The sequence below is a fragment of the Microcaecilia unicolor genome, chromosome 1 (genome assembly GCF_901765095.1).
Source record: "Microcaecilia unicolor chromosome 1, aMicUni1.1, whole genome shotgun sequence".
Taxonomy (NCBI): Eukaryota; Metazoa; Chordata; class Amphibia; order Gymnophiona; family Siphonopidae; genus Microcaecilia; species Microcaecilia unicolor.
Window position 1 is genome coordinate 710,635,211 of NC_044031.1, and position 14,771 is coordinate 710,649,981.

A 14,771-nucleotide genomic window follows, 5' to 3' on the forward strand; every position below is an offset into this window, starting at 1 on the left:
TATGACCTAAGTTTAAAATTGATCTTTTTCTCGGTACCATAAACATAATATTGATCTAAGTACTGACCTTGGTTTTTAAAACTTCTTATTTCTAGTGCATCGTAATGATAGCCTCATTCATTAGTTTAATTCTACTGGGTCTGCTAAACTCAGTATCACAGTTGTAGCACTTGTCTCTTAAGTAAGGCTATCACAGATCTGAAAGCAACCCATGTCACAGTTAGATACAATAAATTAAGAATCACTAAGCAAAGGTACCTCTGAGAAGTATTTCTTTTGTTAAGAGGTAGAACCATGATTCATATGGAGATCCAAGCATTCAGGATATCTGCCATGGATATACTGTACATGAGATCAACTTGCACATAGTAAAAGGTAATAACTACTACTAATACTACTACTTTTAATTTCTGTAGCACTACTAGATGTATGCAGCGTTGTATACTGGACATAAAGAGACAGTCCCTGCTTGACAGAGCTTACAATCTAATTAGGACAGACAAACAGGACAAATAAGAGATAAGCGAATAGAATGTTGGGTATTATTAGGAAAGGTATGGAGAACAGGTGTGAGGATGTGATAATGCCGTTGTATCGCTCCATGGTGCGACCGCACCTTGAGTATTGTGTTCAATTTTGGTCACCGCATCTCAAGAAAGATATAGTAGAATTGGAAAAGGTGTAGCGAAGGGCGACGAAAATGATAGCGGGGATGGGACGACTTCCCTATGAAGAAAGACTAAGGAGACTAGGGCTTTTCAGCTTGGAGAAGAGACGGCTGAGGGGAGACATGATAGAGGTATATAAAATAATGAGTGGAGTGGAACAGGTGGATGTGAAGCGTCTGTTCACACTTTCCAAAAATACTAGGACTAGGGGGCATGCGATGAAACTACAGTGTAGTAAATTTAAAACAAATAAGAGAAATGTTTTCTTCACCCAACGCATAATTAAACTCTGGAATTCGTTGCCGGAGAACGTAGTGAAGGTGGTTAGCTTGGCAGAGTTTAAAAAGGGGTTGGATGGTTTCCTAAAGGACAAGTCCATAGACCGCTTCTAAATGGACTTGGGAAAAATTCACAATTTTGGGAATAACATGTATAAAATGTTTGTACGTTTAGGTAGCTTGCCAGGTGCCCTTGACCTGGATTGGCCGCTGTCGGGGACAGGATGATGGGCTCGATAGACCTTTGTAGCGCTATAGAAATGCTAAATAGTAGTAGTAGTAGTAGTGGTCTTTTCCCAGTATGGCATTATTTATGTACTTATGTACTAAGGTGGGAATGATAAAACATTTATTTATTTATTGCATTTGAATCCCACATTTTCCCACCTCTTTGCAGGCTCAATGTGGCTTACAATACATCATGAATAGTGGAAATACACGATAAGATAGATATTTAGTATTACAGACAGATCTTGGGTGACATGATTATGATAAGACAAGATAGTAGTCTAACAAGCAGATATACTAAGTCTTTTCTGGATATATGTGGAGAGGTTCACATTTGTTGGTCTTGGTGGTGTGCCTTGTTAAAGAGATGGGTCTTCAGTAGTTTGCGGAAGTTAGTAAGTTCATAGTTCGTTTTTAAATTCCGCGGCAGCGCATTCCAGAATTGTGTGCTCAGGTAGGAAAAGGTTGACGCATGCGTTAATTTGTATTTTAGACCTTTGCAGTTGGGGAAGTGAAGGTTGAGGAATGTGCGGGATGATTTTTTGGCATTCCTGGGTGGTAGGTCTATCAGGTCTGACATGTAGGCTGGTGCATCCCCACGAATTATTTTGTGAACTAGGGAGCATATCTTGAACGTGATGCGTTCTTTGATTGGGAGCCTGTGTAGTTTTTCTCATAGGGGTTGAGCACTTTCATATTTTGTTTTACCAAATATGAGTCTAGCTGCAGTGTTCTGGGCTGAACAAGTGAGTGAGGGTTAAAAAAGCTGCATCAAAAAGGTGGGATTTTAGCCTAGATTTGAAGATGGCCAGATATGGAGCTTGACGTACTGGCTCAGGAAGTCTATTCCAGGCATATGATGCAGCAAGATAAAAGGAACAGAGTCTGGAGTTAGCAGTGGAGGAGAAGGGTGTAGATAAGAGAGATTTACCCACTGAATGAAGTTCACAGGGAGGAGTGTAGGGAGAGATAAGAGTGGGGAGAGGTACTATAAATGAGCCCCCAAATTAACTTGCCTCTTGCATGCATAAATATAAACAACATTAGGACTTCTGTGCATAGATGTATACTGACTGATGAAAGTGCCAGCATGGTGACTAAGCAGTATTCTCTAATGGTGTGCCTAAATTACATAGGTGCAAGGGAGCATATGCATTGGGAAAAGGAAATGGGACTTGATATACTGCCTTTGTGGTATTTTGCAACTACATTCAAAGCAGTTTACACATATACAGGTACTCATTTTGTACTGAGGGCAATGGAGGGTTAAGTGACTTGCCCACAGTCACAAGGAGCTACAGTGGGAATTGAACCCAGTTCCCCAGGATCAATGTCCGCTGCACTACCCACTGAGCTACTCCTCCACACTGGCAAAACATGAGTTGGATATGGGCAGGGCTTTCAGGATACTATATGTTACACTTTTCTCTGCCACATTTTTGTGACCGGTTATGCCAGGTCTACGGGTGGTGTAGCTGTAGGTGTGTAAAGGTAATTATAAATAGGCTCTCACCACATGGCATTGTGGTGTCTAAAAGGAGGCATGCAAACATATTTTATGCATAGTCATATTGGATATCTTGAAAACCACACTAGCTCGATGGTCCTCAAGGACTGGGCTGAAACCAATTCTGATGTGGTTTCTAATTGTCAACTCTCTCCAGGAGTCACCCCTTGCCGATTAGGTATTCAGGATCACCACAATGAATATGCATGAGATAAACAGAAGACTCATATGCAAATGGAGTGGAGGAGTGGCCTAGTGGTTAGGGTGGTGGACTTTGGTCCTGAGGAACTGAATTCAATTCCCACTTCAGGCACAGACAGCTCCTTGTGACTCTGGGCAAATCACTTAACCCTCCATTGCCCCAGATACAAATAAGTACCTGTATACAATATGTAAGCCACATTGAGCCTGCAATGAGTGGGAAAGCACAGGGTACAAATGTAACAAAAAAAAATGTACTTCATGCACATTCACTGTGGTAATCCTGAAAACCTGAACAGCTAGGTGTGCCTACAGAAGAGGGTTGAGGAACAGTCCTCTAGTATACACCAGGCATCGACACAAAGTCTGCAGTATTCTGTATAACAAATTTCTACTGCAGTTTCTGTTTTTTAATTTTATCATTAAGATGAGTGGCCATATCAAACCATGTAAATAACAGGCCTATCTTTGGCTGCTATAAACCTAACTGGCTAGTGCTGAATATTAAGTTAGCTGATTACAGCAGTCAACCCCCCCCCCCCGATATTCAATGCCGGTCATCGGAAACAACCCAGCATTCAATATCCGGGCTTAGCACCAACTGCGGGATGTAGCTGGCCTGCCTCCCGAGGGCTGAATATCGGCCCCCTATGTATTTAATCGTCAATGAAACCAGCCAATATACTGTGTAGCTGTCTAGTTTTGTGGCATAATCTGTGTTTCTCAAATTGGTCTAGGAGCACCACAGAGCCAGTCTGGTTTTTAGGATGGCGACAGCGAATTTGCATGAGATAGATTTACTTGCCTTTACTCCATTGCATGCAAATCGATGGGGTCCTTTTACTAAGCCACAGCAGGCTCTACATGAGTGCAGCATGCGTCAAAATGAGACTGCCACCAGGCCAGAGCGCCCTCCTGGCGGTAAGTTCAGATTTGACACGCACCCGTAAAACCTGGACGAATTATTTATTTCCTCCTACGCGCGCCAGTTCCAGCGGTAATTGGCACTTGGCATGCACCAAACAGTCACCGCGCGTGTAGCGCATGAGCCTTTACCGCTAGATCAATGGGTGGTGTTAAGGGCTTAGGCCGGTTTTGGGCGTGCATTGGTTTCATTTTTTATTATTGAATTTCTTTATTAAATTTTCAAAATTTACAAGATAATACTTATAAATCGGAAATACAGCAAAGTAATTAAAGAAGTAGCATCATTCATCCATATCCAAAAAGGAAAAAATGTTAATCTCCACAACTATTATGCTTTCTCTAAAAATAGGCAAAGTAAACAAAAAAGAAAAGATAAATCGCTTTCTTAGACCACAATTGTATAGGGAGAGGAGACATCTAGTTAAAGGAGAAACATAAAAGTAATACATTAACGTAAATGGCCTGGCTCGTATACCCCCAGCTTTATATACTATTTCTTAATACTCATCAATCACTATCTGGACAGTTTCTTACTATCTATAAACGTTTTAAGCTGACCTGGTTCAAAAAAGATGTACTTATTTCCCAGGTATTTAATACAACATTTGCATGGATAAGCCAATACAAAGGAAACTCCCAATGCTTTAACCTCCTCTCTGTAGGCAAGAAATGCTTTTCTACGATCTTGTGTGGATCTAACCACATCTGGAAAGATCCAAATTTTATAACCACAAAATTCTTTATTTGAGTTCTTAAAGTAAAGTCTTAATAAGGCATTCATATCCTGCTCAAAGACGAATGATACCAAAAGCGTCCTTCGCATTGATACTTCTGATATAGATTCCTCTAGCAATGCTGATAAATCTTGTAAATTCAGTTCAGGTGTCTGTATCTTTTCTGTTGGATTCGCCTTAGATTGTTTAGATTCAGGTAAATAGTAAATATTATTTATTGGCGGAATTGCAGATTGAGGATAAGCCAAAACTTCCATCAAATATTTTTTCAAGAAATCAATCGGGGCGATTCCAGGTGAAACAGGAAAATTTAAAATCCGTAGATTCAGACGTCTATTATAGTTTTCAAGAGTTTCTAATTTTAAGGAAACCTTAATTTTATCTTTTATCAGAGTATCTGTTACAGCTTGCAGAGATGAGATTTCAGTTTTTTGATTAGACAAATCTATTTTAACATCCTCATGAGCTAACTTTAAAGCATCTATTTTATTTACCAGCAAAGTCATATCCTGAGAAGCTTTTGTAGCCAGAGTCGTTAGTTGTTGAATGGCTGACCAAATGGATTGTAGAGTTACCGCTTGTGGAACCGCTTGTTCCATGGTTGTAACGTCTGCTTCCTGGGGCAGAGTACCTCCGTCTGAGGGCCTTCGGTCACCGACTTCCGGTTCCTTCGCGTCCTCAATACTCGACCGCTGGATTGCCGGACAAAGCGGTGGGTTAAAGTCCGGTGGGGATAGCGATGTCTCTACCCCTAATGGAGATGTCGCTCCTTCCACAAATCCAAATGCGGGGTCCCTCTCACCGGTTCTCGCTGGGGTGCTGGAGACATAACGCAGAAGCGTTTGCTGACCGGGGGCAGGTAATCGGGCTGACGGTAGTAAACCCTTTACCACCCCCTTCCTCTTAGTATGCGGCATATAGAGAAGCGAAATAAGGTTGAACAAACAGAGTTTCAGCTCATGCTGACCGCAGAGTCTCCAGCTCGAGCCGCCATCTTGACTCCTCCCCCTCCCAACCTCGCATTGGTTTCATTTTTACTGCAGGCCCTTTTCCCTTCCCATTTTTGAAAATCCATTTTTGGTAGATGCGGTAAAAACTGGCCCAGCACGCACCCAATACACGCTCCTAAACTACCACAGTCCACTATTTACCGCATCTTAGTAAAAGGACCCCTAGGTTATGCATATTCACTGTGAATATCCTGAAAACCAAACTGGCTAGTAGAGGTTCTCCAGAACTGGACTTAGAAACACTTCTAGGGATTATATTCTTATGCTAACAACATTTGTTGGAAATTAACATGACTGATCTATAATGCTTAATAGCCCTTTTGTTTTTTCTGCCACTCTAAAATCACAATAAAATGTTTATGTGAGCTGTGCCTTTGTTTCCTTTAGATTTAAGAATATACTGCCATGACTCAAGTATATGCTTTTTAGCTTTCAATGGTCTGAAGCTTAAAGGATACTTGAAGACATTCAACCTTTTTGCCAGTCTGATTTTCTTCACATCTTTTTTCTCTTAAGTGTATAGTGATGTACAATAAAATCCCTTCCAACATTAACAACATTAATCAGAGTTACATAGTACTTACATTTACCCTGCGTGCTGCACTCTTATAAACATCACTAAACCGTTAAGTTGAGCTTTTTCAAGAATACACTGGTAGTTCTAGCTTTGATTGCTGTAAATCCAGCAAATTTTGTTTTATTTTTTAAAAATTGCTCTCTGAGAAAATCTGCAAGAGCACTAATTTAATTTATGTTTTAGAGCCAGATATTTAAAATGATTTATCCAGGTATCAACACCAGCTACCTGGATAAGTCCCACAGACCAGAGTCATGCATAGGAGCCAACGTTTCAAAATTATTGGGAGTGCTAAGCCCAGTGGAAATAACCCCTCCCTGGACACATTCAATGAATATTCTCTATATTGGGGGTGCTCAAGCACCCACAGAGTCGGCTCCAATGGAGTCATGCATGTATTTTTAGTGGTATTACCTCTACTGGGGTGGTCAGGGGGTGCAGCTGACATTTATCCAGAGAATGGTGAAGTTCAATGCTAGTATCAGGTATTTCTGGTAATCTTAGTTGTTGTTTCCTGATTAGCTCTTTGCTTTCAACAATCCTTGTGTGCCTTTTTGTGCTGGATGCACTTCTTGGAAGCAAAGAGGCTCATTTTCAAAGCACATAGACTTACAAAGTAACTTTGTAAGTCTACGTGCTTTGAAAATGACTTACCATGATGAGCTGTCCCAGTTATTGTTTTGTTCTAGTCTAGTATTCAGGCCTCAAGAAGCCTTGCTAGGGACTCTGTGAGAGAAAGAACCAGCCAAAGTAAAGGTGTTGAAAGACTCTCTGTGTGCCTGTGTTTGTTACTGAAGGGACAGGGCAGAGATTGCTTGAATGGAGCAGTTCCCAAATATTCTGTTGGGTTGGAAAGAGGAAAAAACATTCAAATCATGGCTCATGAAGTGTGTGTGCTTGTGTGTGCATGTGTGTGCTTTACCCACATAAAGCTTCTGAATATTGACCTCACAGTTTTCATCATTATGAATTTATATAATCACGTACAATTTTTCTAATTTCAATATGAACAATGGTAATACATTTTCTATATGGATGGTTTCAATGCTGGCCTTAGGGCCTTCCAACCAGACATGTTTTCAGGATACCCATAATTGGGGGACTTCTAGAAATGTTGTCAAAAATAGTCCTTTATAAACTAGCACTTAGCGCCTTTTCCCACACCAAGCTCTGGGCACCAGACTTATGCCTGCTGAAACATGGTGTAAATCTCAGCACCAAAGCTGGACGCATAGAGACACATTATTCTATAACACTACTCGCAGCTTTTCGGAATACACCTGATCCACCCATGAACCTCCCATGGCTACACCCTCTTTGGGGTTATGTAAGAAAATAAGAGTAGCCATACTGGGTCAGACCAATGGTCCATCTAGTCCAGTATCCTGTTTTCCAACAAGTACCTGGCAGAAACCCAAATCGTGGCAACACTCCATACTACAAATCCCAGGGCAACCAGTTTTAAAAGTATTTCCATGCAAATTTCTCAAGTGTACCCTAGTCTTTGTACTTTTGGAATGAGTAAAAAATCAATTTACTTTTACTCGTTCTACACCACTCAGGATTTTGTAGACCTCAATCATATCTCCCCTCATCTGTCTCTTTTCCAAGCTGAAGAGCCCTATCCTCTTTAGCCTTTCCTCATATGAGAGGAGTTTCATCCCCTTTATCATTTTGGTTGCTCTTTGAACCTTTTCTAATTTCTCCCTATCTTCTTAGAGATACGGCAACCAGAACTGAACGCAATACTCAAGGTGCGGATGCACCATAGAGTGATACAAAGGCATTATAGTATTTTCAGTATTATTCACCATCCCTTTCCTGATAATTCCTAGCATCCTGTTTTAATTTTTTTGGCCGCCGCCACACACTGAGCAAAAGATTTCAGCGTATTATCTACAACGACACCCAGATATTTTTCTTAAGTGCTGACCCCCAAGGTAGGCCCTAGCATCAGGTAACTATGATTTGGATTATTCTTTCCAATGTGCATCAACTTGCATTTGTCCACATTAAATTTCATCTGCAATTTGGACACCCAGTCATCCAGTTTCCTAAGGTCTTCCTGCAATATTTCACAGTCCGCATGTGTTTTAACAACCTGGGTCATTTTGTCAGAGCCGGTAGCTGAATTCATTTGTGAAAGTTTCGATTTTTGGTGATTGTTGAATGAACTATATTATAAACAATTCTTTCCCCTGATGCAGCTTGAAAAGGTGAAACAGGGAACCCCTGTTGGGATTTGGAATATTGGAGGGTGGCCAATTTAACTCCAATTTTTAAAAAGGGTTCCAGAGGGGATCCAGGAAATTATAGACTGGTGAGCCTGACGACGGTGCTGGGCAAAATGGTAGAGACAATTATAAAGAACAAAATTACAGAGCGTAGAAATATAAATAGCTAGCAAGTAACAATAAAGTTGCTGAAAAATGTAAAAATATGTAAAGAGAAAAAGGACTTCAGTGGCTAAGATCTCGTCTAGAGTCAAGCTCGGACTAATGACCTGCCATACTTCTTCACGAGTCCAGAAAAACCTCTCATTGCTTTAACATTTTATCATTTTATTTTAAAAAAATTTAAATTTTTAACACAAATTAAGTCATTCAAAAGATAGAAGTCTCCCAGGCACTTATCTGAAATTGGTCTGGTACATCAACAGCTGTTTCACACTGGCTTCATCAGGAGTGTTTTTAATTTATACAGCACTATCAGTACCCTGGAAGATATATGCATCAAATTATCCACAACTCAACTTTTCTAAGCTCCCCACTTGATTATAACATTCATCCTGGCATAGTGATATTGTTGGAACAGCAAGTAAAGCCAATAAGCAGAGCTGTAGAGCATATAAATAAGCATGGATTAATGAGACAAAGCCAACATGGATTTAGTGAAGGGCAATCTTGCCTCACCAATCTACTGCATTTCTTTGAAGGGGTGGATAAAGGTGAGCCGGTCGATATTGTGTATCTGGATTTTCAAAAGGCATTTGACAAAGTACTTCATGAAAGACTCCTGAGGAAATTAGAGAGTCAAGGGATAGGAGGTAATGTCCCATTGTGGATTAAAAACTGGTTAAAAGATAGAAAATAGAGAGTAGGGTTAAATGGTCAGTATTCTCAATAGAAAAGGGTAGATAGTGGGGTTTCGCAGGGGTCTGTGCTGGGACCGCTGCTTTTTAACATATTTATAAATGATCTAGAGATGGGAATAACTAATGATGTAACTAAGTTTAATGCTGATACAAAGTTATTCAAAGTTGTTAAATCTCAAGAGGATTGTGAAAAATTACCTTACGAGACTGGGCATCCAAATGGCAGATGACGTTTAATGTGAGCAAGTGCAAAATGATGCATTTGGAAAAGAGGAACCCAAACTATAACTATGTGATGCAAGGTTCCACATTAGGAGTTACTTTCCAGGAAATGGATCTAAGTGTCATCACTGATGATACTTTGAAACCCTCTGCTCAGTGTGCGGCAGCAGCTATGAAAACAAATAGAATGTTAGGTATTATTAGGAAAGGAATGGAAAACAAAAATGAGGATGTTATAATGCCTTTGTATCACTCCATGGTGCGACCGCACCTCGAATACTCTGTGCAATTCTGATCACCGCATCTCATAAAAGATATAGTGGAATTAGAAGAGGTACAGAGAAGGGCGACGAAAATGATAAAGGGGATGGATGACTTCCCTATGAGGAAAGGCTGAAACAGCTAGGGCTCTTCAGTTTGGAGAAAAGACAGCTGAGGAGAGATTTGATAAAGGTCTATAAAATAATGAGTGGAGTGGAACAGGTGAACATGAATTGCTTTTTTTTCCCAAAAATGTTAGGACTAGGGTGCAGCAATGAAACTATTAAGTAGTAAATGTAAAACAAATTGGACAAAATATTTCTTCACTCAATGTGTAATTGAATTCTAGAATTCATTGCAATAGAATGTGGTAAAAGCAGTTATCTTAGCAGGGTTTAAAAAAGGTTTGGATAACTTCCTAAAAGAAAAGTCCATAAGCAATTATTAAGATGGATTTGTGGAAAATCCACTGCTTATTTCTAGGATAAACAGCATAAAATGTATTGTACTGTTTTGGGATCTTGCCAGGTACTTGTAACCTGGATTGGCCACTGATGGAAACAGGATGCTGGGCTTGATGGACCTTCACTTATGTTCTTAAACTGGATCGCTTGATGATATTGAAAAGAGTTTTGCTGGGCAGGAGAGGCTGCTGCCTGATAAAACCCTGCTGAGCAAGCAGGCTGCTCAATATCACCACTAACTGGTGAGAGCAGAATTAGAGTGAAGTGAAAACTTAGGGGGTCTTTTACTAAAGCTTAGCTCGAGTTATCTGCAGCAGGGCCCATTTAATTCCTGTGGGCCCTGCTGCAGATAACTTGAGTTAAGCTTTAGTAAAATACCCCCTTAATAATTTAGCTGCAGTATTCAGTCCACTAACTCCTGGATTCTATAGATGGTGCCCAAAATTGCACTAACAATCAATTATTGCAGTCAATTGGCTGCAATGAGGATTGCACGCGCATCGTGCTAAGCACTATTCTATAAAGATGTGCACGCAGATCTTTTAGGGGTATGTTTACTAAGGCACATTAGCGTTTTTAACATACCTTTAAAGTTATGGCATGTTAAACGCAAACATGCCAATACATTCCTATAGGCGTGTTAGTGTTTGACACGTGTCAACCATTAACACGCATTAAAAATGTTAACGTGCCTATAGCGTGCCTTTGTAAACACAGGTCCATGTATGAAACTGAAAAGGGGGCATGGCTGTGGGAGGGGCATGGATGGATTAGGGCATTCACTAAAGATGCACGCAGTATTATAGAATTCAGGGGATCTGCATCTAACATACATGTGAGGATTTACACCAGGTTTCAGTTGCTGTAAATCCTCGGATCCTGGCGCTATGCGCTATTCTATAAATGGTGCCCAAATCGGAGCACTGTTTATAGAATAGCACTCAGTGTGCATTCTTTCGGCACCAGCTGTCCTAACTTTATGTGCCGAGTTAATTGGGCACCAGCATAAATATCAGCCAGGGCTCGGTTAACTTCCAGGTCAGTTGACATAATCAAATATTCAGGGGCCTTTTACTAAGGCGTGTAGGCACCTACGTGCGTACAACATGCGTCAAATTGGAACTACTGCCCAGCTACAGCGTGCCCTGGGTGGTAATTCCATTTTGACTTGCGTCCAAAACACCTGGTAGAAATTTTCTACCGCATGGCGCTTACCTGGTGGTAATTGGCAGTGTACACTCACTGGCGATTACCGCACAGTTAACGCATGAGACCTTACCACTAAGTCAATGGGTGGTGGTAAGGTCTCATGCTGAAAATGGGCGCATGCTGGTCTTAATTTTGCTGCATGTCCATTTTCGGCCACAAAAAAGGCCTTTTTTTCAGGTGTGCTGAAAAATAAACCTTCGTGCGTCCAAAACACGCACCTACACCAGTGCAGTCCATTTTTCAGTTTGCCTTAGTAAAAGGGCCTCTCAGTATTGAATATCTGGAGCTACTTCAGCCCATGGCTGGAAGCGACTTGCAAGCTGCTTACCACCGTGGGTTTAACATTGACCCCAAAATGTCTATCAAGCTCTATGCCTGAGACAAAAGGCTAGTGTATCTAGGAACCAAAATACTTTTGGGTTCACAAATTGAAAAGATGCATTAAAAATATTGCTTTTTCGAAAGGGGAGGAAGTGATGTCATCGACCTAGATGGCAGCTTGATTCTTTCGCTCTCCTCCATTACAACTTCTGTCGTCCTCCGGCACTGCTCATCTGTGCCTGTTATAACTAATTTTTGCATCTAACTGCTTGCTGACTCCCGTTCTGATGAGAACGGGAGTCAGCAAGCAGTTTGGCGGCTAAAAAGGGAGAGAGGGGCACATCTCAGTCCTCTACTAAAACACCCCGTCGCCATGCAGCCCCAGCCCCAGTCTCAGAATCGGACTCAGACTCCACTCTTTTAGTTGCTGGCTCGTTGGGAGATCCAGGAGAAACTTCGGAGTGCACCTGGTGACTGCGTCATTATTTCTTTGAAATTAGAGGAGATTAAGGCATCCTGGGAAGACATTGTGGAGCACGTTGATAATTTAAGTGCAGACCTGTGAGACCTGGGTAATCGGGTGGCGGAGCTGGAAGCTAAAGCGGAGGAGCAATTCTCCACAACACAGCATCAGGTTGATCAATTGTTTGAACAACATGAGGAGATAGATGATCTTGAGAACCAGGGCCACAGGAAGAACTTGCGTTTTCGTGGGGTTTCAGAAGGAGGAGACATAGAGGACGTCCCGGTCATAGTGCAAACTTTGTGCTGCCAGTTGTTAGTAGAGGGAGCCAAGCAGGAGCCGAACCCCTTTGAGCAGGCTCATCGTGCCTTGGGGAAGCCCAGGGATAATCTTCCTCAGGACATTGTGGTGCGATTTCAGAACTATAAGGATAAAGAGTAAGTTTTGTTGCAAGCTAGAAAGGCACCTCCAGTGCTATACAATGATGCCCAGGTCACAGTATATCAAGATGTATCTGCCTACACCCTGCAGCAGCATCGGGCAATGAAGCCTGCTTTGGATCTCCTTGTATCATCTAACATTAAATACCATTGGCTGTTCCCCTTTGCTTTAAGTTTTCCGGCAGGGGGTAAACTGCACCAGGTTCTTAACTTGGCAGAGGCTTGGCAGATTCTCTATGAGGCTGTAGTGGCTCCTTCAGCACTTCCCCCCACCACTGGTGGCTCCAGCAAGGAGAGAAAAGCTGCACTGGTTGAAGAGGGTGGAGAGGGGATGAAAGAAGATGTGAACAATTTAATTAGGAGAAGTCTGACTCCTAATTAAATTGTTCACATCTTCTGAACATCTTGTTTGTGCTTTAGATGCTTGCAGATGAGTGTGTGTTTCTTTGATTACAGGTTGTTTTGTCTTCTTTGGTAGGAGGGTTGTCATTCAGTCTGTTTTGTTGTTTTAGGATTGTTGGGGTGGGGGGTATGGTATGAGAGGATGCTGTATCTGGTGGGGGTCATGCCCTTGGGTTTCCATCCCTTGGCTTTTAAATGGGTTTGGAGAGCTATGGGCTAATGGAGGTATTTTGAATGGTTGGGGGATGTTGGGGCAGGTTGGGGGTTGGGGGTGGGGTTCGTGGATGAGGACCAAGGGGTTTTGTGGTACTGTCTGTTGTTACTTTTGTCTTGTTCTGCCCTGCTTTTTATTATAGCTTGAGTGTTGGCACTTAAACTGCTTAGTTATAATGTTAAGGGTCTCAATTCCCTTTACAAATGCTGCTTCCTATTTCGGGAGCTGCTGAGAGCACAATCTCATGTGGTTTGCCTGCAGGAAACACATCTTCTGAAATGGCATGAGGGGTTGCTCTCACATCCTCGATACCCGGCTGTTTATTATGCTTCTGATGTACATGGACAGAAGAAGAGAGGGGTAGCCATTTTATTTCATGAATCAGTGCGAGGCAAGATCCTGATGGTCATTTTCTTTTCCTACATGTGCTTATAGATCATTGCTTCTGTGTATGCTCCCAATGAACATAAGGATCTCTTCTTTGCTCAGCTTCAGTCTGCCCTTCAGGGCTTTGTCCAGGGTAGGCTACTACTGGCTGGTGACTTTAATGCGACAATGCAGCCTGCTCTGGACAGGACAGGTTCCCCATCTGCGGGGGATTTGAAGATCTTAAGGGCATTGCGGAACATGGTTGACTCTCTGGGGTTGTATGATTTGTGGAGATTAGTTCACCCAGCAGCTCGGGATTACTCTTTTTTTTCCTTTCCCCATAGAGTTTTAAAAAAGGTTCCAGGGGAGATCCGGGAAATTATAGACCGGTGAGTCTGACGTCGGTGCCAGGGAAAATGGTAGAGGCTATTATTAAAAACAAAATTACAGAGCACATCCGAGGATATGGATTACTGAGACCGAGTCAGCACGGCTTTTGTGTGGGGAAATCTTGCCTGACCAATTTACTTCAATTCTTTGAAGGAGTAAACAAACATGTGGAGAAAGGGGAGCCGATTGATATTGTGTATTTGGATTTTCAAAAGACGTTTGACAAGGTACCTCATGAAAAGCTACAGAGGAAATTGGAGGGTCATGGGATAGGAGGAAAAGTCCTATTGTGGATTAAAAACTGGTTGAAGGATAGGAAACAGAGAGTGGGGTTAAATGGGCAGTATTCACAATGGAGAAGGGTAGTTAGTGGGGTTCCTCAGGGGTCTGTGCTAGGACCGCTGCTTTTTAATATATTTATAAATGATTTAGAGATAGGAGTAACTAGCAAGGTAATTAAATTTGCTGATGACACAAAGTTATTCAAAGTTGTTAACTCGCAACAGGATTGTGAAAAATTACAGAAGGACCTTACGAGACTGGGCGGCTAGATGGCAGATGACGTTTAATGTGAGCAAGTGCAAGGTGATGCATGTTGGAAAAAAGAACCCGCATTATAGCTACGTCATGCAAGGTTCCACATTAGGAGTTACGGATCAAGAAAGGGATCTGGGTGTTGTCGTCGATAATACACTGAAACCTTCTGCTCACCGTGCTGCTGCGGCTCGGAAAGCGAATAGAATGTTGGATATTATTAGGAAAGGTATGGAAAACAGGTGTGAGGATGTTATA

At 41.7% G+C, this 14,771-nt stretch overlaps 1 protein-coding gene across 2 annotated transcripts in view; it reads left to right on the top strand.

Annotated features, from left to right (window-relative positions):
- Window positions 1-14,771, top strand: part of WDR72 (WD repeat domain 72) — a 377,768-nt gene that overhangs the window by 285,627 nt on the left and 77,370 nt on the right. The gene's annotated exons all lie outside the window — the stretch shown is intronic.